The sequence below is a fragment of the Dermacentor variabilis genome, chromosome 2 (genome assembly GCF_050947875.1).
Source record: "Dermacentor variabilis isolate Ectoservices chromosome 2, ASM5094787v1, whole genome shotgun sequence".
In the NCBI taxonomy this organism is placed as follows: domain Eukaryota; kingdom Metazoa; phylum Arthropoda; class Arachnida; order Ixodida; family Ixodidae; genus Dermacentor; species Dermacentor variabilis.
Window position 1 is genome coordinate 216,438,696 of NC_134569.1, and position 25,798 is coordinate 216,464,493.

Here is a 25,798-nt window from a genome sequence, read left to right on the forward strand (position 1 = left end):
ACCACGCCTAGGCGTAGCGAACGCCGTGCGTTTCTGTGAGCGTTCTTGCCGCGTTTGTTACCCGACGCAGCTGCGCCCGCTTCGGATCTTCAAACTTCGATATTGAGGTAAAAAATTCGCCTACCGGTTTGAAAATGATGTCCGGGTGTAGATCTCGTCGAGTATGTTCCAGTCGATATCTTGGCTGTTGTCCTACGGTCATTGGAACGGGCGTAAATCGGGTTTCGGTGGAGCCGATGTGAGGCACGTCTGCTCCGTCTGGCCCCCTCTGGCGTTCCCCTGCCTGGACGAGGACTTCGTTCGGAACGAAGGACAGCAAGAAGAGGCAGGTTACGTTGGGGACCTGCCGGCCGACGGGAACGACATGACAACGCTCACCACCGATGACAAGGCAGCCAGCTTCAATGATTAGAGCTATGGAAGCCATGCTCTTGATGGTGGATTGGAAGTTGAATCCTACCATGTGCTGAACGCGGTTGACCTCAGAGAGGCCAACTATTGAGGCCGTCGCGTCGACGATGGTCTGGGGACCATTCCCCACAGGGACAAGAACATCGAAGACCTGGGCGTTCGAAGGAGTTCACGGCAATGCAGGTGTCATGGAGTGAGAGGTAGACGTCACGGTCGTGAAACACGCAGGGACGTCAGAAGTCTGCTGTTTAGAAAAACTTTATTCCAACAAGAGACGATACGGACACTCAGTCACAATCACGGCGCATTTCCACCAGGGCAAAACATATACAAAGTATACATGGCACGTTTTGAAAGAAGCGTACAAGTTTACATCTTTATACTCAGTTCCACTATGGGGTATGATCCCGATCCTACTTAAGGGGTGTGAAGGATGGGCATCATCATCATCCACCATCATATTGTCTTCAAGGTGCAACAAAAGGCTTCCCATTTGTACTTAGTCACTCGATTTTCGGCTAACCTTCAACTGTTAGTGTGTGTCTGGACCTTTGTGTCACCAATAACATTTTTCATATATCTGGTGTATAGATGCTTGAAATTGAGCAGTCGTCATGCCACCCGATTTGTGGTCGATACTTTGCAGTGAGTATGTGCCACAGTCTGACAGATAACCACATACTCACGGAAACGCACAGTTTCACATCAACTTATTGTCCCATTACACAAAACGACTTTCAATTTTTACAATGTACGAGAGGGGGGAACTTTGGGCCAGTTGGTGCTACATGTTTAAATAGGAAAAGAACCGCGACTTCAGGCGGGACGTGAGGAAGGAGTGGACAGCACGAGCGGTAACTATCAACTGAGGTTTATTGCCATGAAACACATTCGACTTGTGTTCTCAGCCCCCTGCAAGTTATCCAAACTATGTAGGCGTGTGGCGGATGGTACGCGCAAGGACGCCTGTACTACTAAGCACGAGTACCAGTACGTGCCCTGTGCCACCAATGTGGTGTGCCAGTTTCCACTGCTATGCGGCAGTGTTTACGTTGGCCAAAATGGCCAATGCATTAATGATAGACTGCGGCCGCATTTCCGCTCCCTTGAAGGGCGCGAATCTCCCCCGACACACTAGGAAATGTAAAGCTTGCTACCCCAAATTCAATCAAGCCATCATTACTGGACGGGGAGAGACTAGATTTGAGCGAAAAATTATGGAAGCAGCACATATGCGCAGACTTGGGCTAGACACGTGTGTAAGTGAGCCTTCGGTGGCTCTCCTAGATAAAGAAACCCGGTCTTTGATTAACCTGTGATAGCTGATTTTTTGCTCCTTTCCAAAGTCATTTACGATGCTTTCTCCTATGTATTTCATTTCTTTCATCAGTACGTCAAGACACGCTGCGCGCATGTGCTGACATATGTTTCATGGTAATAAACCTGACTTGCTAGTTGCCACTCGTCCCGTCTGAAGTCGCGACACCTTTCCTTTATAAATACGCAATGTAAGACGATGGTTATGTATAATGATGACCCTTGAGGAGCGTAACGACAGTACTTGAGGACCCAGTTAAACGGTCTGGGGCCCCCTACCTTTTCTACAGGGCCCCATTATATACGCTAGTTACTCGCCAAAAATGTTACAAAAAATATTGCTTCCGATTTCTTTCTAATGGTTGTTCACAATGAGACTGAAGCTGTAGCTTATAGTACGGTGAAGTTTTATTTCCATTTCCAAAATATGACTTTCAAAATGCACATACAGGGCACCACACGCTTCGTTGGCATCTCTTGGCGCTGAACGCCCGCGGCCCGGCCGTCGCGGTGCGGGTTTTCCGTCGCCTCGAGAGATGCCGCCACGTTGCGTGGCGCCTCCTTCAGGCGCTTCTCCGCGCCGCGGTGGCTGAGCGGTTATACGGTTATAGCGTTGCGCGACGTCACGACTCACCAGATGAAATCCCGGCCGCGGCGGCCGCACGGGCAAGAACGCCCGTGTCCCGTGCGTTCGGAGTCACGTGAAAGATCCCTTGCTACACAAAATCAGTCTGCACTCCCCCACCACGGCGCGCCTCATAATGAAGTCGTTGTTCTGGCTTGTAAAACCCCATAATTTATTCGTTCAGGTTTATGCATAGACACCCCACGCACTTCCGGCATCAGGGTGAAAAAAAAAAATAGACAATTTTAGCGTCTTCGGCATTCCGCTAAACACAAGCGGACTGGACGTTTCAGCGCATGAGCGGAGGCGCAAACTTGAAAGGCCTACACGAGCAGCCATGTGGTGGCGGAGCTCAACAAGACAAACATACACCAACATTGCAGTAAGCAGGGGCATTTTATTTTGCTGCTAGTGTATCTTTGGGAGCGGCGTAATTGTGCTCCTGCTCGAATGAATAAGGTTGCAGCAATGGAAGAAGCGTCAGGCAGACAGCCTGCAAGACTTTCGAAACAAGCACGGAATTGCGGAATCGTCACAGCAGCGCAGTACGCGGTCATCGCCAGCCACCGAGCTCCCATGCTTGCACACCGCTTTGTGATTGCTTCCGCTGTTTCTGACACCCTTATTAGCCCCAGCTTCGGCGATCATTTAGCTTGGTTCAGAAAGAAACGTGGCTGATTCCTTTTAGCTCCCGTATATTTATTCGCGGCAAAAAATGAAAGAACAATTTGGCGGAAACACTTAGGACTGCGAACCTGTGGTAGTGCCAAAGCATTATAGAACCTTTAGCGATAGGTTTTCGACTCATGTTTTCGATTCAGAGACGGCGCGCTCATTTTATACACTTATGACGTGGCGCCACCGCCTCCCCATCGGCTGTGCCGTCAAGTGCTTAAAGATGCGCACATTAGGCCCACCTACAGTCGTCAGCCAGAACCGTGGCGCCGCTGTGGCGTCGGGGAAGCGTGCTCGTCTCGAACCCCGAAGGCCGGGTTGGACTGCTACCCAGACCGAAATGTGCCAAATTTTCTTTTCAGAGTCATTAATTGACTATGTTTACAGGAGCCTATCTGACAAATCTGACATAAATCAGAGTATTTTCGATGTGTTTACTTCTTTTGTTTTTTTTCCTCTTTGGGCTGTCGGCAATTTTTTGGTACCATCGCTTGGTCACGCCGCTGCCACCGCATTTTCGCGCAATGGGGCTTATAATGCTTTCGCATTAAAGGGAAGCTGAAGAGTCTGTTGAATTCAATAAGACGCTCATATACAGATGCGGGAACCTTATAAACCATGCAGGTAAATTATTGGGTTTTTTTTTCAATTAGGAGCGACGTAATCGTCGGTTAAAATTGCGCTGTAGCTCCGCCCCCTGTCGAATGCCGCGCGCTGCTGCTGACGCTGACGATGCGAGCGGAGACCTGACCTGACCGTGCTTGTTTCTGCGTGCGTGCCATCGTAATCTGCTTCGATCAACCCTGCATTCCTTTGTTGGTGCGTCTGCGTGTATGTAGAGCGGTAGTATACGGCCAGCCCTGCAATTCGGCCTGCGCAGTTGCTGTATATGGCCACAGAATGAGAGAGGACTACTTGCCACTAGCAGGCTTTCTAAACGCAGCGCAAAAAGATCGGAGCAACGAAAACAAAGACGGCACGAGTGCGGACTGACTGATGATAACTGGTGTTGGAAGGCCTTATGAATACAGGAACTCGCCCAAACCTGGATTTTGATTTACTGCGAGGTCCTTCGTGTTAGCACGCTGAACGGAAAGTGCATGTTTATCTCCCGCCCTTGACGCAGGTTTCGTCGCAAAGCGCCGCGAATTTTATATTTGCACGTGTATTGTAAAACAGCCTGCATGTAGCTACCATAACGCAGTGCAAATGTAGAGTTTGTATGTGCTGGTAAGCCGGCGCACGCCAGGACGCTACGCTCCCCCCTTCTCTCGCGCACAGCGAGAAACCGACCGTCTCACGTAGCCGACGGAATTCGCCGCCTTTACGACTTCGGTTACGAGTAGTGTGCGGATGGCGCACAGATGAAGGTCACTACACGTACTGCATGAACCGGGAAGCTTTTCACGCGTTTAAACCGTCTTTGCAGATTGCCGACAGCTTTGGACAGCGCACAAATGCCGACGATCGCATCCCCGCTTACGTTTCACGAGGAGGCATGCAGGAACACACAGTTGTTTGACCGGAAACGAGCTCACTAGATCGGCGAAAGATCGGCGAGATCACTACATCGCTTTGCAAAAAACATACTCACCAAAGAGCATTTCCAACACGAGGAGATCCCAAGACTTCGCTTTCGTTCGCGTCGAAAGCACTGCTCGCACCAGCATCGTTTGCTTCTTCGAGAGGCCGGCTCTTCGCAATCGGCTCGTACATGTAGGGAGTAACGCCGAACTCCTCAGAAAAACGCAGTCTCTCTAAATTTTCCATTACCTCTTAATTTTCCATTACAGCACCAAACTACCTGGCACCGCGCTTCATGTGTAGCGGCAGCGGTCGGTCACTAGAGTTGACGTCACGAGGCGCCCGACCAATCACAGGTGGAAACGAGACGCGCGAGCTGGGCGTGCCCGCTGCTGCACTTTTCGTCGAAATAAAATATATTTGCGCTTTCTTTCGCTCAATTTCGATACGATATTCGAATTTGGAGGGTTGAAAACCATTATGTGCACATGTTCACTCATTTTTTCTGGAAAATCTTTCAGCTTCCCTTAAAAGGTAAAGCTACAGATCGATCACGTTCAGGTATTATAGTGCATAGAATTGAAAAGTTTTTTAGCACGTATGTTTCTTCTCTAGCCATGAACAGAACGCTCCTGAATTGAAGAGTCTGCTCTTGTAAAAAGAACGATAAGAATGATTGAACGAATAAAATGATCTAAAAATAAAACAGCGAAGAATTGTATTCTTTGGAGACAGTTTAACCCCTGACCGAATTAAGCATTTAATAATTTACAATTCCTCTTCGCTGCGATTTCTTTTGCATTTTTTTCTTTGTCTCCAAACTAAATGCAGTATTTATCCTGACTTCATACTTTATCAAGACTATAATTTTGTTTTGATAATGTGCGGTGCTTTATGGCACAAAGGACAGGTATGGCCAAAGAGCGTCATTAAAAATGGTATTGTTATTGATGAATTGCGGATCGTATGTAAGATGCATTCCTAATGCGGCTGTAATAAGGACTAGAAACTGTCGCTGTTAACGACGTAAAACATATAGGTAGTCAAATAATTTCACTGACATGTCAGTGGTGTGGGCTATGGCAATTAGGTTTTGTTAAAAACATGATGCAGCAAAACAGTGGCGCTAGAGCTTCAAGCAAGCCATTGAATACGGAGGGTGTTAATCACGTGCTAAATGATGACCTGGCCAAATGATTTTCAGGGTGTCTGGTTTAGCTAATAACTATTTTCAGATTCGAAAGCGTTTCATTGCTAAGAAAAATGCGGGATGGTGAGGTGTGTTTTCGCGAAATATAGAGGGGCAATAATTTATCCTCTCTGTTTCTATTGCAGCACATTCGACAAGAGCATGAAGAGCTGGGAGATTATTGCCGTAAGTCGGTGGATTCCTCATAGTCAAGGGCTACTGTAAGTGTCCCCTATTCTTAATCGCCAACCAAGTACTTCGTTAAATATATTGTGTTTTATCATTTTGTTTTTAAATACATTTATGTGATCGTTCAGCCAAATCCCAAAATAGTAACCTTCAAGAAAGAGTTGAAAGGTGTTAACCTTCCAACACGAGCCGCGCTTGGCTCGTGAACCACGCTATCCTTCTCTTTTTTTTTTTTTTGTGCTGTCATTTTTCAGCATAGTCTATTCTACCGCCTAGGATCTACATCTACATCGACAATTGATTCCGACAATGCGTTGCGCCTTCGCCTCCCGATTATTAAACAATCCCACTTAAGGGGTATAAAGGATAGGCATTATCATAATCCACCATCATGTTGTCTTCAAGATGCGACAAAAAGTTTAACATTTGTACTTAGTCACTCGACTTTCGGCCAACCTTCTACTGTTAATGTGTGTCTTGACCTTTGTGTCACCAATAAAATTTTTCATAGATCTCGTTTAGAGAACCTTCAAACGCCACCCCATGTGTGGCCGATACTCCGCAGTGGGTATGTGCCACAGTACTTGATGTCGACGCCATCATCGACCCCGAAGTTTTCAATTAAGAATGCTCGGCCTGCCCGTCCCAATGTGGCAGCGGCTCGCTGCATGATAATCGCGTATCTCAGGACCCTCAATAAAGTCTTTCCGCCCATCCATCCATCTCCTGCCGCCCGATTCATGGCCTATTCCCCCTTAGTGGGAGCGAGCCATGACAGAGCTCCATCATCATCATCATCGTGATCATCGACACCCACGAGCTCCCAGCCTACGTGAAGAGCCGGTGGACCTTTATACATATTTGTTCCTTGCTTTCCAAGCGGCACTCTGACACCAGACCACTACAGTATCCGTCAATTCGTGTCCGCGATCATGCAAGAAAGGCCGAGCAGCACAGTGGTATACCAATCACCGCCCCCGTACTCACCACCTCCGTCCTACTCGAGGTCCGAGATGGTAACGGAGATGGGGTCCTCAGCGACGTCTTTCTCGGTTTCATCCCCGGAGGTGTCGATTCCGGGGCAACCATGGAGCAGTATTAATCGTCTCCCGGTACACATGTCACGGTCCTTATCAGAGACGCAAGCTCCACGATCACTTCCCTCACGGTAAGATCGTCTGTGACGATAGCCCAGAGTGTTTTACGCTGGGAGCTTTTAAAGGGTATGCCGGCAATTCCAGGCGTAGAAAAAAGCCGAGTTATATAGAATGGTTCTGTCAGTAAAGATGACTCTAAAAAAAGCTTCCACCCTTTAGGGCCTATATTTTGTCCCCAAACAATAATTGGTATCTGTCTTGCACTTCTTGAAAGCTCTGCGCTCGATAATTACCCGTCAAGAAGGATAAGTCGCACTGATAACGTGCACGCCATTGGTTAACCGGGATAATCGTGCAATATCGTAAACGAAAGACGCGCAAGATAGTGGTTATTGTTTGGGGACAACATAAGCCCCAACGGGTCCAAACGTTTTTTTAACGTACTCGGCTGACCAAAGCAGGAGCATAATTTGGTGAGAAAGTAATAGGCGGCTTAAGCACTCGTAAAATTCCCGCACAAATAGTGGCGCGTGACATCAGATGTGTTTCGCGTTAGCTTCCCGTACGTCGCATCCATCTTTGTTATCAGATTTCAACATTCAGTGGATAAATTGGCGTCTTGCACTTACTGTACAACTTTCGTGTATTCCAGCCCCCATCTACTATGCAAAGGCGGCACCGAGGCATGTATGACGTCATAGTATGTCAGCCCAATTTTATGGAACTATGCACTGTGACGGCATATTTTATTTTCCAAGACAAAAATGCAACTTGTTTTAATACTTTTAGCGATTATTTGACGTATGAATCACCGGTATGGTTTGTTTTAGATGTGCAATAATAAAACATACCTTAACTCTGGGAATTTTGTATGCCTGCCGCTGGATGATCCCTTCAGGAGCTCACCCACGCATTGTTTGCGTGGATACTATCGTTCTTTGATGTAGGTAGGTTGAATATTCAATGAACTCGCATGATTGGGCGAATAATTGTTGAATGGCGGAGTGTTCAATTGTTGAAGATGATTGAGAGTAGAACAGGTCTACACATAGGTAGCTATATTGATGTGGGTCTAGTAAAATATCGAAATACAATATTGACAAATTCGCTAGGAGCCTTGCCTTGGTAGAGCAAGCAGTGGAAAAGCGTCGTGTTAAGACTTGGCAGATAGCGAATGGGCAGGGTGTAGATACAAGTGGGTGCCGCCTAATGTGCCTTGCAAAATGCTAAAGTTAGTTAATCTTCCGCAAATTTATTTCCGTCTACGTCTGCGAACCGTTACCACAACCAAACGCTCTCTCATCGTCATGTTTTGGTGGGTCATCGAGTAAACAATGGACGCGACAAGTGCCTAACCTTCCTTGCTCTACAACCCTGTATTTAAGGTTCGATCATTGAAGACTCACGTCGCACGACTTGAATGACGTGACGTTCCAGGCATGAGATCGGGCAACTACGAGAATTAGGACATAAACGAGGCCACGAAGTCCTTTCTGGTAGTATTTATTCCTGTTACTGAGTAGTATAAGTGCTCATGCAGAGCTAAACGCAGCTCTGTGCTCTCAGAATCAAGGGGCGTAAGAGCACACAGCGAGCTTAGTTTACACAGTTATGAATTAGGGAATAGCGCGAAAGACCAGAACGCATAAGAGGCACATAACCACACGTAGCATTGTGGTTGTTATGGGCATCTAATGCGCCCTCGTCTTTCCCGCTGTTTCATAATTCGAGATGTTTAGCCAGTTAGCCGACACGTTCACTTTATCACATAATTGTGCCTGTTGAGCGACTCTCACTGACTAGATAAGTGAATTCAATGTCGGCGTCAGCCGTGTACAAATTAGAGTCCAGCGATATCGCTGTTTGTTTTCGAATTTATCGCTGTCATGGCTGCAATAATAGTGACATAAAAGCAACAGTGAAACGGTCGTATATTGAAAAAACAAATGCGAATTCATTCTCCCTCAGAGACAATTGTACCGACAATATTATCTGGTTGCAGGGAACACGTCTCCTTTCTGTCATAAATTCATTTTCATAAGAGGCCGGAGCATTCCGTAATTTCTCGAAGAACAGCATTGTCACCGTACATGTTCAAACATTTTCTGCATTTCCAATATATGACATCTTCGTGCGTAGAGATATATAATGGCACGGAAAACAACGTAAATGATTGTCGACGCACGTATAAAATTTTAAAAAGAATAAGTTATGAGGTTTTAGGTGCCAAAACCACGATCCGACTACGAGGCCCGCGGTAGCAGGGGACTCTGCAATTTGTACTACCTGGGGTTCTTTAACCTACGCCTAAATCTAAGTACACGGCTGTTCTCGCGTTTCTCCCTCATTGAAATGCGGCCGCCATGGCCGGGATTCAATCCCGCGACCTCGTGATTAGCAGCTCAACACCATCGCCACTAAGTAAGCATGGCGGATGTACATATAAAATAAGCACGAATTTACGCTGCAAACACCTCCATCGCACCGATCACGTCGCTGCGTGCTCTCCTCTACCATATTTGCTCGAGAGAACGCGAGGTACTTGGCAAGGGCAGCTACATTGTGGGTTTTTTTCGTGTATACGTGCCTGTTCACGCTGGCCATACGTCAATATACGCTTATCCTCTCATATAATATCTCATTAACACCCAGCCCCTTCATCCCTAGAATAACACCGGGTCGTCGCAAAATCAAATGCTAAATTATGAAGCTATGTGGTCACCAAGCCATGCTTGTTTAGGCCACCATCGACTACGACTACCGGCGCCTTTTGCCGGAGTGGTGGCGTGCATAAAAGGTTCATAAGGTTAGTCACGGTGATTTTTTTTCTCAGTAACGTTAACATTTCTCTTCTTTGTTATTTTTGTCTGTCTCTCAAAACACAGCACCCATACCAGCCGCCACAGCAACATCATCATAGGCAGCTCGGCCAGCCGGCTGTCGCTCCCGACGGTTGCCGAAATGACGTCCTGGCGGGTAACAACTGTGGCTTCGTGTAGACCCGATAACAAGATGGCAAGATACTGGGCTGTAGCACTCGCTGTTTTCGGCTTCGCTTTCCTCTGCGCTCTCGCTGCTACGGTGCTCAACGTGGCCGCGCCAAGTCAGAGCGCACGCAGCGGAGAGATGGACAATGCCAGGAAGGAACCTTACCTGCGCCTGCAAGAACAGGCGCGCATGCTCGAGGTCTTCGGCCTTGAACTGCACTTAGATCGAAGGAAGACCAACAAAGGCGTGACGTTGAAGCGACCACCTTTTTTCTCGATTACCAAAAGGCAGCGAACGAGGGCCACAGCCACCACCATGACGTATCCAAAGACAGTGCCGAGACATCTGGACAAGACTTACTCGCCTCTCCCTGAAACCACAGACCTCGGACCCAGTGTACCCGGCGCCGCGTTGCCTCATTTGAGGAGCAGAGCAACGGCGTCGCCCACGAATGGAACAGAAGTCGACAAACACATATTGGGCGAGGCTGCCTCCGGGACAGAGAACCCAAGCGACACCACGTGGGTCGGACGCGCAGCAGCTTCGTGGGACCTTATTGAAGCGACTGCTACAACGGAGACAGGTGCGAGCAACAAGTCTGTATCGCTCGAGTCTAAGACTTTGCTCGAGGTTCCTTCCGCGCAAGCCGCAGTGTCGGCGTCTCTCACCACTGAGTCTTCGATGCCACAGAAATTGTGCACGGAGGCCCCCATCTCGACAGAGACGCCAGGTGATTCTGGCTGGACGTCGCCAGCCATGAGCTCCGAGCCTCAAGCATCTATCGAAGTCAGCAGTCTGGCATCAGAATTACCTTTGTCCGATGGCGACAACGTGCCCGTCAGAGGCACTACAGCTGTCACCACAGCGGTATTCGTAACTCAGCTATTAGCGGGAAATAACTCAAAACAACTGCAAGCTAATCGGTTACACGGTTACAATGACAGCGATTTCAACTTGTTGCGAAGCTGGATACGAGCGGAATGATATGAACGATCGTGGCGCGAAGGGAGCAAATGCCCTAGGACGTGCTTTATTTATTATTATTATTTTGACATGTCAGTGCTGGGAGTTGTAATTTTCGTCAACGTCAAAACTTTGCCTGCGCACTAAAGAAGCACTACAATAAACGATGATAGGTTTCAATTATGAATAAAGGCCTGTGTTGTCGGCGTTAATACGTTTCCTCATAACAATTCAGCACTACAACGCATCTATTCCCAACGCCTCGCATCGACAAAAGCTGCATGCTCATTTGTATGAGCGCTTGAAATAACATATAAATTAGTCGTCGTTACAAGCTCTGTTCAGCCGTATTGTGACAGAAAGCGTATGTCGGGTGTTTCAGCGCGTCCTTCCCTAAGAGCAGAACACTGTAGATAATTCTGTGTGCTCAGAATTACCAGTGTGCGAAAAGTCAGTTAAGTCTAAAAATATTTTGCCTAGAGGCTTTAACGAAGAAAAACAATTATATTGTGTAAGCGCAGAACTGATAGACCTAGACCTCTAAGCCACGTGAAGCACTGCACATAGCAGCTTTTAGAATGAACATTCCGATTCATAGAATTGTACATACAGTGCAATGTTCACTTCAGATACACATAAATGTGATTCTATAGTAGTGATCCATTTTTTAGAACATTTTCTTCCGTTGTGTCCCATCTTTCTGCGTTGCTGCATTTCCTAAATGAACGACAGTGCGGAAACATTACGAAAAAGTATGCCACTATGGACTCCTTGTTGCACTGAATAAGTTAACTGGTGCATCTTACATGCAACTAAGGATGCTGGAGCACTACTGAGGCTTCACACTTGGTCCTTAGTGGCGCGCTGTTCATGCACGAGCTACCCATCGGTTGGGCAAACTGAATGAGGACGCTAATTCACGTTGATGCAGTACGTAAAACGTTCGCTTCCTAACTAAACCTGTGGCACTAATGGTGGTCAGTGACTGCCGCATGAATCGTCGCAGTGGTTTTGAGAAGTTTATAGAGATATAGAGGAAGAAAAAGATTTCGCTTTTGCCCGCACTTGGAAGCAGTGACACGGCAGCTCGGCAATAATTATGAAATTAGAGAATTAGGGCCGTTTCGCGTTGTACTAGCTAGAGTATACAGATTGTTAAACTTAATTTTTGTATACATTGAAACAGGCCCGGGACCACATTTTGTCGAAGTGGAGAAATGCATTTAAAGTTAAAATAGGCTATTTCCGAAACACTTTGCCGCAAGAAAAGTACTTCAATGAGTTCAGCAGAAGTGAAGTTATTGGCAATCTAACATGGCCTCCGCTGTGCTCCCGCTCCTGCATCAATGCCTTGCCTTGCGAAGGCTCCTGCGGAGTGGGGCGTGCCCCCAACGCTCCACCTTCTGAATCTCACCGTAGCGCTCAGTTCAAATATCATTTTGGATGTTCAGGTAGACGTCACGACTTCCGATTTTGATGCCTAAACCGCGCTAAACGTAAGCCAAACGTGGTTGTCCTTAGCGAGCCGCGGTGCGCTTTTCCAGTGGACTCGTGGTGGCAACCCGCGGCGGCCGCGGTTGTCGACTCTGCGTAGCCGACCGCAGCGACCAATAGCAGCTACGTATAGGGAGCCACTTTGGTGCGAAGTAAAGCGTCCAGACGAGAGTGAGGAGCAGCCTGCTGCTTGAAAAGAAAGCGTTTGCGAGAAATGTGACTTCGCGGTCCGCTTGCGAGATCCACGCACCGCGTACGACAGCAAAACCTGGCTGATGTTCACAGCAGTGCATGCCACCCGCGGACTACGTTATTTCACCAAGCCCCGGGGATGATTCAGGGCCCCTTAACGAAGAAACCATAAAGTGATTATTATAATTACTATTCGGCGAGGCATGCGAGCTAGCTACTTTCTAGAAGAAAAGGGAGGGTGATTGATTGATTGATTGAGTAACTTTTATTTTACAGTCCTGCAGAACGCGTATTAGCACGTCGCGGGCCGCTCCCACGTTGGGACCGACAGGCCTAGCCTGCCAGCCGCATCGTGGGCCTGCTGGACAGCCCAACGTTGCTCAGCCAGGAGTGGGTTGCGGAGGGCCGCCTCCCATCTAGCTGAGCTGAGGTCAGGGCTTGCTATAGAGATACATCCCCAGAGCATGTGCGAAAGTGTTGATCTATCCCCGCAAGCAGGGCACGCGTCGTCAGTGTAAATCTCCGGATATATCGCATGTAACGTGAACAGGTTGGGATAGGTTTCTGTCTGCAACAGTCTGAATGTCAGTGCCTGAAGCCTAGTGAGCTTGGGGTGAGGAGGAGGGTATTGTCGCCGCGAGAGATAGAAGTGTTTAAGAAGTTCATTATAAGTGGCAGGCGCGTCCCTACCATGCGTAACTCTCTCTTCGGCCGTTACAGCGCCAGCGCGGTCAGTCAGTGCGCGCGCGGCAGCATGGGCCGTCTCATTGAGGTTCGTGGGGGCACCCGCCATGTGCCCAACGTGGGCTGGGAACCAAGTAAGCAAGTGATACTTGATTCTATCCGGCCCTGCCTTACGAAGCAGCCCAAAAGCCTGTTCTGAGATCACTCCACACTGAAATGCCCTAATGGCCGACCGTGAGTCACTGTAGATGACGTCGCTGCTGTCATCAAGCATCGCCAAGGCAATGGCCACCTGCTCGGCTATCGCCGGATCTCCGGTTCGTACAGATGCACAGTTCGTGAGTCGCTGTTTGGAATCCACCACTACTGCAGAAAAGGAGCACCCCTTCCGATATGCGGCCGCGTCAATAAAGCAGGCTCTACGCCCCTCTGTCTGGATCTGTTTGAGTATGGCTGAAGCTCTTGCTTTCCTTCTACCCTTGTTATATTCAGGGTGTACATTTCTTGGTATCGGCGATACGGAGATCAAATCTCGTATGTCCCGTGGTAACTGGCATTTTCTTGGTGCTTCTGCAGATGGTGGGTAGCCGAGCTCTTGTAATATCCTCCTACCGGCGGCGCTCGTGGAGAGTCTGGCAAGTTGCGCTCTTTCTTAGCCTCTGCAATCTCCTCCAAAGTGTTATGCACACCTAGCTGGAGGAGGCGATTGGTGTTGGTGAAGATCGGTATACCCAGGGCTCACCTAGTTATTTTCCTGAGCAACGTGTTGAGTTTGTTCCTCTCTGCTCTTTGCCATCTGTGCATAGCCGCCACGTAGGCAAAGTGGCAAAGCACAAAGGCGTTAATCAACCGTAACAGATTGTCTTCTTTAAGGCCATGATGACGGTTAGCCACCCTTCGGATGAGACGTACTGCGTTGTCCGTCTTGGTCGTGAGCTTGATTATCGTTTGCGCGTTAGAGCCAGTACATTCGACTACCATGCCGAGTATTCTTATTGCGTCGACCCTAGGAATCTTGTCTCCCTTGCCCGTGCGAAGACAAATGGTGCTGTGAGACAGTGGTCTCCAGCCCATGGGCTTACCACCTCTTCTTAAGGGGCGGTATAGTAAAAGCTCTGACTTCTTAGCCGAACAGTTTAATCCCGTGGGTCGAAGATAGCCCTCCGTGACCTCGATGGCCTCCTGTAACGCACTCTCAACCTGTCCATCACTTCCTCCAACACACCAAATGGTAATGTCATCCGCATAGATGGTATGCCTGATGCCCTCGACTCGTGAGAGTGTTCTGGAAAGGCCGATCATGGTCAGGTTAAACAAAGTGGGCGAGATCACCGAGCCCTGTGGAGTGCCCCTTGTTCCAAGCTCCACCTCTTCCGCGATCATATCTCCTGCGCGGAGAGTCGCTCTTCTTCGGTGCAAAAATGACCTAACGTAATCATGGAATCTTACGCCCAGACCAAGCTCGGATATCGATTGCAGTATAAATTGATGGGCTATCTTATCGAAAGCCTTCTCCAAATCTAATCCAAGGATGTCCCGAGTCTCCCGCGTGTCATTGTCGATTATCTGACTCTTGATGAGCTTCAGGGCGTCCTGTGTGGACAGACCTGCCCTGAAGCCAATCATCGTGTGGGGGTAGAGTTCCTTGTGTTCGATGAACCTCGTGAGCCTGTTGAGTACGACATGTTCCGCGACCTTGCCAACGCAGGACGTGAGCGATATTGGTCGTAAGTTGTCCAGGCTTGATGATTTGCCAGGTTTGGGGATCAGTACTGTAAGTGCCCGCTTCCATGCTTCCGGGACCTTGCCTTCCTTCCATGTCTCGTTGATGACTTCTGTCAGGTATTCTATCGAGTGATCGTCCAGGTTACGGAGGGTCCTATTTGTGATGCCGTCGGGACCAGGAGCAGATTTGCTATTAAGCTCATGCAGCGCCCTCCTAACCTCTTCCGTGCTGATGTCTGCATCCAGCTCGGAGTTGGGTGGCCCAAGGTAGTCTGCGTAGGCGACCGATGTCCCTTGCCGGGGACCAACAGGGAGGTACTTCTCCACCAGGCTCTGCAGGACTTCCTCCGTGGACTTGGTTCGTGTGGCTGTATGCAGAAGCTTTGCCATCACAAGCTGCTGGTTGGACCTTGTGTTGGTGTCGTCCAGAAGATGCTTCAAAAGATTCCAGTTTCGATCATTCCGCATTTGACCATCAACTGAGTTGCACACCTCGTCCCATTGTTGTTTTGAGAGGATGTGGCAGTACTCCTCTGTGGTTCTATTGAGTTCAGCAATCTTTTTGCGTAGTCTGCGATTTAGCCGTTGGCCCTTCCATCGATTGAGGAGGGACTGCTTAGCCTCTAGTAGATGGGCTAGGCGACTATCCATCTTTTCCACGGGAAGGTCCGTGCATATTTTGTGAGTGTTACTCTTGATATCTTCCCTGATCTGGTCCATCCACTGTTCAAGGCTCAGTCTGGTGGTTGGAGGTTGGCGCTCATTGCTTATCTTGCCGAACTTGTCCCAATCCGTGAAGAACTCCTTCGACCTCTTAGGTGTTGTTGGAAAGTGTGTAGCGAGGATATAATGATCGCTGCCAAGATCAAGAGCAGTGTTAGTCCATTGCGCCTTTGACAAATTCTTGACGAACGTTAAATCCGGAGTCGAGTCCCTGCACGAAGATGTTCCCATTCTGGTCGGAAAAGACTTATCAGTGACGAGCGTAAGGTCCAAGTCTGTAGCATTCTGCCGTAACTCCTTTCCCTTGACCGTGTTGTACATGTAGCCCCACGCATAGTGCGGGGCATTGAAGTCCCCGGCTATCACCAAAGGATTAGTCCCCGCGAGATTGATTGCCTTCCTTAGAAGCGCTTTGAAACGCTGGCGAAGGTCATTGGGGCTACTATACACGTTAAGAATGAAAACGCTCTGGCGTCTCAATCGGCCTGGTATGATTTCTATCATCACATGCTCTGCCTTACAGGTGGCCATCCCCAGGTCGTGAGTGATATATGTGAGCTTACGTCTTACAAGGGTGCATACACCTCTCCTCCCAGTTTGACCAAGAATCGATTGATATCCCGACAAATTGACTTCAGCAGATAGGGTTTCTTGAATAAGGATTACATGTGGTTTTTCGGAATTGCTGCGAATGTACTGCTGCAGAGGCGCTTTCTTCTTAAGAAAGCCCCTGCAGTTCCATTGCCAAATGCGAAAAGATTCATTTGAGCCCGCCATCTTGTTGCTGTCTACTTTTGTCCCCATATTCTGCGGATGAATTGTCCCCAGTTATAGGGGACCCAATGGTAGTATGTGGTACGACATTGACGCTAGGACTAGGGATTGGCAACATTACGTTCTCTAGGAACGATTCTATTTTGGACACACGTTTGTTCATACTTTCAGTTTGAAAGGCCATCTCGCTTTGTATCTGGGAGACCTTCTCCGCCAGTTGCCTTACGCTGTCGCTTAGCGCTGCAAACATTTCGCGAATTTCTGACCTTGCGCGTCCCGGAATACTATCCTGCTCACAAGCCACTGCTCGCTTTTTAGAGGGTCTCGCCTCAACTTGTTCGCCCTCCGCTATAGGAACCTCCATAGGTTGGGGTGTTTCCAACGGAGCGGACGCAGGCGGAGGACGCGTTCCTCTCGCGTGTTTGATCTTCGCGATTTCGGACGTAAGCTTTTTAATAACCTCCCTCATATTCGCATTCTCGCGTTCAAGTTGTGCTATTTTATACGCGCTTCCTGTCACATGCTCTGAGGATGCCCCCGACCTCACCTCTGCCTGTCCTCCACGGATAATGTCAGCCCAGGTGGTTGGTCTCGACGATCCAGGAACCGGTCCTGTCTGGTGCCCTCTGGGTCTGGAACTGAACCTGGTGCGGCTGTCGGGCCTAATGCGGCTTCCGCAATTGATGCGTATTCTCGTCCCTCTAGACGCTGTCCGTCCTCTGGATCTGGAGCACCCCCGGGATCTGGATCGCCCTCTGGATTGGGAACGGCCTCGGGTGCCGGATGGGGCCGATGAGCCCGATTCTTGAGAGCGTGGGTGTCTTTCACCGGAGATAGCTGGAAAGTGTTGCTCATCCTTGAAGGGTGGTGATGGCTTGCTTCTTTCCTCTCGTTCAGCGTTGCGAGCGCGTTCTCCTCTTCTGCGTCGACCTACGTACGGCGTCTGGAAGCGTTTCCTGAATTCCTTAGCTGCGGTCAGGTGGGCCTCGCCGCATAACTTCCATTTTGGATCGCAGCTGTGTTGTTCATCGGGATTGGTTGCTCCACAACCCCTGCATACCACTTCCTCTGGTGACGGGCAGACATCGGAGCGGTGTCCAAGCCGTCCGCAGGTGTAGCAAACATCCATCTGTTTGTGGTAAAGCGTGCACCTGATCAGAGTGCCCCCATACGCATCGTTATTTGGGACCTTATATCCCTCGAATAACACCACCACAGTTCTATTATTCTTGATTCTTTTGGCACCGAGCGCGAGTGGATTTCTCCGGTTGACGATCTTCCTGTCAATGACCTCAGGTCTGTCCTCGATTGCGATGCGCCGAATTACCCCCTTGCAAGTGGCGTGCGGCGCAGCAACATACCCGATCACCTCATGCTGCTTCCCGGCGACTGTAATGTTCTCCACAGCGGCGTAACGAACCGCGTGTTCGTGACTAGATGTGCTGATCACCATCACATTTTGCATCTGATTGGGGCACATAGTGTCCCATTCTTTTTCCGTCGTACTGATACCCGTTGCAGCCCATATGGCTTCTGCGACCACTGTTGGGCCTGCCTTGGTAATACTCAGTCCGCCTCTGGGTCTGACCACAATCTTCATTTCGTCCTTTGGTAGTGGTGGCATCTTGCTGCCCCGGATGATCTTGCTTTTAGCTTCTTTATATCTATTTCGGTCCCGCAGCGTATCTTGGCCGTCAGGGTGGGCCGCGGACGAGTTTGCGCCAAGACGCCCGGAAGCGTTCTTGCAAACGCGCCGTTTGGCGACCGTTATCCAGCCAGAATCTTTCCCAAAACCTTCGGGGGCTAAATCGTCCCCGTCTTCTTCACTCTCCATCGCACAAAAAGCGGTGAACTAGCGCCTACAGGCTAACGCAGGCCAGTGGCAGCAGCCCAGCGTCTCTTCGAGACCGGCGCCGTTGCGTTTAGCGTTAGGACTAGCACTCAGTCCGGCGTGGTCGGCACAAGATCGGCGATAAATGTTCAGAAACTCCACCCACCTCCAAAAAACTGCTATCCAGGTGTTCGGTAGAACTTCACTGAAATAATGCACGCAAAGTTCACGGGCCACCACTTCATAAACCTCCAAGAGATCGAGAAAAAGCAGGAGCCGATCGGAGCGCGTCCGACCTACTCGGCGTCATCTTCTTCTTCCAAGGGAGGGTGAGTCGTCTTTTTATGTAAATTATATGGACACACCAGGCACAGTTCTACCATCGGCGTCGCCGTTGCCATGAGGTTTCGTATAAAGTCCGCGGGCGATAAAATCGTTGCAGTGCCCCGTATGCTGCATGTGCGAGTAAAATCTTGCGAGAGTGAGCCGGCGATCGCGGCTCAGTCTCGCGCACGTAACGGCGGAAAGCGCGGAGGAAGCGCGCCGCCTTCCGTCACGCGCAAGGCTTCTGGGTGGGGGGGGGGGGGGGGGAGGACAGGGAGTGGATCAAGGTCTACTCCGAGCGGCCCGGGCGGCCGCGCACGCCCGTCCGGGCTGCTGTCTCTTGAAAGCGATCTGCGCCGGGTACAGAGTGCCCGCTGGAATGTGTTTTCAAGGCGTAGTTCGCACTGGTGCCAGCAGCTACTGGAACGTCAATTCGCTCGCAGCTGCTGCCGCGTTTCCTCACTGCAGCGCTTTGACAGCGAGCTTCCGCGATCGTCGAGTGAGGTTTGCTCATGTCGGCTAGTGCGCGTGTGACACCATGCTTGTTAATTCAGTTATAGTTGCGGAAAACTTTCTGTGGCTATGAAGGAAAAGCTACGGAGCCAAAGTTTGCAGAAGTGAGCTGTTCTGAAATGAGTACTCTGTTTTTATCCACGTTAATTTAGGCTGCGCAAGAGAAAACATAAACACCTTATTAGCAACAGTTAAATAATGCTGAACAAATCATTCAGTGTAGAGGTTTACTTATTTTCCGCATTTTCCCTTCCGCGTCTCGGGAAACACGGAACCGTCCGTCGCGCGTGGAAACAGCGTCGATTCGGCGTCTTCCGAGCAACCGAAAGCACTGTCAAACGCTGCCGGACTATTTGGCGCGGTAGCACAAGTGCAGCAGCCACACGCCCGTAGCTTTCCCTTCATAGCCACAGAATGTTCTGCGCTAGTATAGCATGCTTATGTTTACAAGTTTATGTGGCTGATGAAATTACTATCCTTACTTCCTATAACTGTTTACTAATTTGCTATCACAATCGATGCTTCGCCTTCCGGGCGAAAGTAAGACTTTTTATTTGTATGAACAAACGTGAAAAGACTGGGGCCCTATAACGTAAAACTATTACAATATGTTTCTATTCCAATCTCCTGACGTCAAATTTGCGTAACCACTAACGAAAGCACCGGGCGGTCCACGCAGGGTTGTCTGAACAGACCAATCAAACGCTCTCCTCGTTCATAGGAGGTCACTTTTGTTTGCTTGAAAAACGAATAACATTGCCTATACTGAGCGGCTTGTCGTATATAATTGGTTGACAAGAGGCGAGAAGAACGCTCAAGTGGAGAGGGAATCGATGGGGCCGAGCCACTGCACTGAAAGTCGATAACCGGATGAAGAGGGTGGTGCCGGCGTCTACGATTGGCCGGCTTTCCCTTACTGAGCTTGCGGTGGCTGATCGAAAATCGCGGCGGAACGCAACGGAAGCTCAAGAATTACGCTAAGACGGACCCTCAGCGAAGAAGAGTTGGCAGAATGAGGGGGTAAACGTGCCGAAAGTGCTCGAAAACATTACACGGCCACGCAAGAAGCTTTACTATACGCAAATACACCCATGCTCTCCGGCAGGTGCGAGTAGCCAGCGTCTGAGCGATCGGCGGCAGCCATCTTCTATTCCTTTCGGAACGGGGCAGCCTGCGGCTATTCCGAAGAAAATTCAGTTTTTTCGGCATACTAATGCATCTTTATCGCGTACACGTCACTTTGATGCGGTGAGTTCTTGCGGTTTTGTGACGTCGCGTGACAGTCAGGTGAAGTGGGTGCAGCCCGAAAACTTTTTACCAATAGTCGAGGGTTAATGGCGAAAACGGGTCGAATCAGAAATAACTGTTTTTTTTTCTTTTTTTTCTGTCAAATCATGCATAATCAGTGTGTACACATCATATCAGATGGGGAGGTATGGCGGTTTTCGTGACGTCGCGTGACAGACAGGTGAAGTGGGCGTGGTCGAAAAAGTTTTTGACCAATCGTGGAGGGCTGATAGCAGAATTGTAATAGAAAAGTTTCGAATAGTTTTACGTTATAGCGCCCCAGGCTACGTGAGAGTCTGTTATTCAGAAATCCGAAATTCGTTGATCAAGTAAACATAAATATGGAAAATAAAGCAGTAAATATCAAATGACATGATACACACGTGAGCACAAGCGCACGAAGATTGCATGTACCGGCACGAGGACAGAAACACAATACAGTAATTGTGCGACGATCACATATTACACAGGGCTGCCAGAGTCCAAAGTCGCTTCACACGTTCATAAGGGCAACATGACCGCGAGATTAGCTCGTTAAAAAGGAAGCGTGATATAGAGAAGGCAAAACAGTAACGTCGCTTCTAGGCAGTCTATAAGATTAGCCTCCAATAAAATTTCGAAAGGGGCTACTCACGACCCATTTCTGCATGCCATGGCATGAACACGGTCCAAGCACATTACTTACTGAGAAATGAGGTTTGTCAACGCTGTTCAAATGGCCAGGAAGGCGAACTCGATATTCATGATAATAAGAACATTGCCTGAAAATATGTTCCCTAAAGTCGGAGTTATCCCAATAACGACAATGTGAGGACATTGTTTTCTTTTTTCAAACGACACAACTGAGGTTTAAAAGGCTACGGCTAAGCCACCTGCTGAGTCGTAATCACTTGTTACTTTCTAAATAACCATTATTTTCAAATAATAATTGTAGTGGCTGCACGTCTACCGATAACCTACACGTGCGCTACTGCGACACGCCCCTTTGATAAGAGCTTATATACAGCGGCGACGAGCGTAGCCGGCGCACTTCTTCCCAGCTTATCACAGCCGGCGGCCCAGCTGTGCTGGCGCTCGCCAGTCACCTTATCAATGGAATAAAGCAATTCCCTTTGCGTACTGTCGGTACTGTCCCTGCAATCGCCTGGTTCCTGCCTACCTGGGAGAACACCACAATAATCATTTGAAAAATACACAAAAAAACAAAGATACAAAGCCAACAGAGATAGAGATACGAGCTGTCGCGATGAGACCCCGTGTCCCAAGAACGCAGTCAGGACGCTGTCCTTTAGGCGAGCCTTTGCCAGCGCTGTAGCAAGCGTGAGCTGCGAATCCATTTGTAAAGCTTCTCAGAGCTTTGCGTCGCGGAGTCCGACAAGTCTGTCTCGGATCATCCGTTCCTTCAGGCTTCCAAGTCACAACAGTCCGCCAAGATATGTAGCGCAGTGACGAACTGGTCTACAGACTCTCCTGGCTTTCGAGCGCGTCTGTGAAAGCAGGCGCTCTCGTACACAATGTTGCGTTCTTTCACAAAGTGTCCGTCGATTTTTTTTTCTTTACGGCTTCATAGTCTTTAGCCTCTTCCTCTGACAGCGCGAATGTACTGAAGACCTCACGAGCTTGCCGTCCCATTGTGTAGAGTAGCGTGCGAACCTGGGCTTCCCCGGAGCGTTCATTGAGTCCCGTTGCAAGGCGGTAATCCACCACTTTCCATGTTATTTTGCATGATACAGCTCAACCTCCAGAAACGCGACTGCAACTTGTCTGTAAAAAAGCTTTCACAAAAAATTATTCATAACACTATTAATACAGAAGTAACTTTTTGTGTGGGTTCGAGGTTCCTGGATGTTCATTAATGCAAAAAGTGAGAAAAAAAGAACACGTGTCGTACTTACATCTTTTTAACAAGTACCAGGGGGACAGAACTTTTCTAGTCATGCATCTTCATCATACTATCAAGTTTTTAAATGCCTTTTATATTACCAGGTATATCTGAATGAATTGTATGCATGTAGCAGGTGTAAAATCAGGTCTGTTGGATCAGATGCCTTATCTGAAAGAGAGCCCCATATTCAAGAAATTTGAACTAAAATAGGTACGTTAGACGCAGTCTTTTAGCACTTTATTGCGTGTGGTTTAAGCATTGCTCAATACTTTTGTAGATGGCAGTTTCAACCGGCACAGCACTGCGCTTTGCCACAGTCACATGTGCCTTCAAAGCAGTGTTTACCATTTGTGTTGATCTGTTTGTGTATGCATAGAGCAAGTTTCTAATTTATTTTTTTTTCGCATTCTTGTGCTTGCACTAAGCTTGTATAACGCAGTTACAAAATGTACGTCACTATAACGAACTGTTCGTTGAGCTTACACTTGCAAATAATAGTGTTCAGATGGCCGCACTTCTATGTAGGTGCACCGATAGCTTTGTGTATGTTGTCATGTTTGTATAATGCTTATATAAGCTAGTTACAAAATGTATGTCACTAAGCATTGTGATATTCTTTAAAGAACTGCTTGGTTGGCTTTACACTTGTGAATTAGTACTGAGGCGGTGGTATTTCCATGTAGGCCCACTGCTATCTTTCTGTGTGCTCACGTGTTTGTATTAAGCTATTAAAAGGGAGTTACAGCATGTACGTCGCTAAGCGCTGTGATATTTTTTTAAAGAAGTGCTTTGTTGGTTTTACACCTATGAGTAATAGTACTCGGGTGCCACTAGTCATGTGTAGGTACACAGGGACCATTTGTATATATTATGCTCATGTAAAGCAGTTACAAAGTGTATGTCACTAATCACTGTGATATTTGTTGAAGAATTGCTGTGATGGTTTTACACATGGGAATAATAGTGGTCAGGACACAGTACTTGCAATGTATAGTTGAATTTATACAGTGCCAAGACATGGGCTGTATACGTACCAAAAGAAATGTATGTCATTATATTGTTGTGATTATTACTGTTTGTATTATATTAAACTGTAATAAAATTGTTTCTTGTATCTATTGAAGTATGGCAATTTGTCCGCAACCAAACTGAGGACCTGAACTCGTGCATACAAATAAACAGCTAATTTAAGAATATACTGCTCGTATTCTGCTAAACCAGTTTAACAGATCTTGTACTACAATGCTGGAAAAATGACAGCTGACTGGGATGTACAGAAAGAGTTCTGCACTGGCTGAAGGACTACCCCACACTGGAGTCGGTAATGTTGCGTTTATTGGAGTAGAACAGAAGGTGCACTTCTATTAAAAATGCGACAGTCAGTGCAGAAACATAAGGCAGACGAGCAAATGTAGCACATTTTTTTCAGGGCTCTCCATGCCTACTACTGCATTTCTAGTCTTCCTGTGCTCTGCGTATAAGTCCTTGCTCAGTAAAGGTCTTTATTCTATGACAGTTGTTCTACAGGGTTCGTAGCAATATTGAAGCAATAAATTCAAGGGTTTTAAAGGACTTTCGAGGCCCCGACATAGTAACTTCAAGGACCTCATGCGATGTGTTTAGTAGCTTGGAGAGGCAATAACTTGTTCAACAACGACATCGTTAATGCAAACAAAAGAAAACAAAACAAATCGCATTTCACAGATTTCAAACATTTGAAAGACTTAATTTGCCTTTCACCGCCCTTCACTAAACGCACACAGTGTCTGAATGCACACCCAAGGAGGCATTTCAAGAAAGCGCTCAAAGTTTCTCTGCAATAGCATAATTAACTGCTTGGACCTGCAACATTTGCAGTTTTTGAACACTGTTTGATTTGACAGTGTATGTGATGTCATTTTTGCCTCAGATTTTCACCATCAAATAAGCAATAGTCATTTCTAGTTCCTTTTTATTGTGTCTGTAGCTCTCAATTTACTCCTCACGGCTTCTCTTCGAATGCCTCAACTGTTGAGCTTCCTGCTTCTGCTTTAAGTACAATTATTACTAGTTCCATGTCCCTAAAACTGGTATCCGCAGCTCCTTTGTAATTTCAACTTTAAAGATGCCGCTTTTCTTCTATGACCTCCACAGACAATTCTCTGTGTCATGCGAGAGAGCCACAGAAGGAAAAAAAAACACTTTCCAATGTCTGCTAAGTCGAGCCAAGCGTACAAATTTAAGGATTTTCCAGTACTTCTAAAAATTCAACGGTTTTCAATGCCTTGAAAATGGCATTCTAGAAATAAAGCGTTTTCAAGGATCGCTACAAACCCTGGATTCTAGCACCTAAATAATTTCACAAGCTTATTTTGGCAAAGAATTCGAAAATTCATGCTTTTTAACAAACGTTGCACTATCTCTATACATTGATGCCACGACAGCGCAACCATTTTGGAGTGAAGAAAAACACTGGAAGCCTTTAATACCACTCCTTTTTTCTATCGAGCTTCCTATTGCCTAGTTAAGTTTACAAATGTGCCTAGTTTTGGTGGGCGTTTCTTCGACATTTTCTGTTAGAAGCAGATGACTAACCCCCGTATTCAGAAATGCATCTTAATTTGAAGCTGATGCTTGACTTCATATACATGACGGCTGGTGCGAACGCGCCCCCCAAGACGCTCATTGTGTTTCTTTTGGCGCGTTCACGACCTGCGTCATTTAGATCAAGCATGGGCTTCAAGTTCAGATGCATTTCTAAATACGGGGGTAAGCGTGCACAATTCGGGGCAACGCACTGTTCCACTGACACTGAGAGGAAACTGGGAAAACAAAGTTAACCCCCCATGCTCCGAAACTTTCGTGCACCTGTGGTGTGCATGTATCCTGGAAGAAGAAACAGCGCAAACACAAGGACGATGAAAAAGTATCAACCACACCAGCGCTACGTGGTGTGGTCCATGTTCTTCTGTCATCCTTGTGTTGCGCTGTTTCTTCTAAAATGCTCGACCAACTAGCGGGCAAGTCCATCCTGTGCGTACATATTGAACACACGCATGAGCGTAGATGGTCTTCGAAGCTTTTAGAATGAGCACTGCCACAGGATACGAGCAGTGCACGCGTAACAAGTGGAGACATTAGTAATTTAAACATGCGTGCCGATGGATGTGAGGCGGCTATAGGCAGACGCAGTCTCCAAATGCTGGAATGTGTGCGCTCCAAAACGCTAACGATCCCCTGCTAATGCAGGACAACCGCTTACAACGGAGTGAACCAAACTCTAAACTAATGCACTCGAAAAGAACGCCTACACGGCGGTGTGAGGCACGTCGAAGTGCCTGGTACTGGCGTCGCAGTTGAACATATACGAATGGAACTGGCGGAAAAAATAAAAAGAAATGCTCACCAG

General features: G+C 47.9%; 1 pseudogene; it reads left to right on the forward strand.

Annotated features, from left to right (window-relative positions):
- Positions 1-10,026, forward strand: part of LOC142570691 (uncharacterized) — a 61,655-nt pseudogene extending 51,629 nt beyond the window's left edge.
- Positions 10,027-25,798: the final 15,772 nt, after the last annotated feature.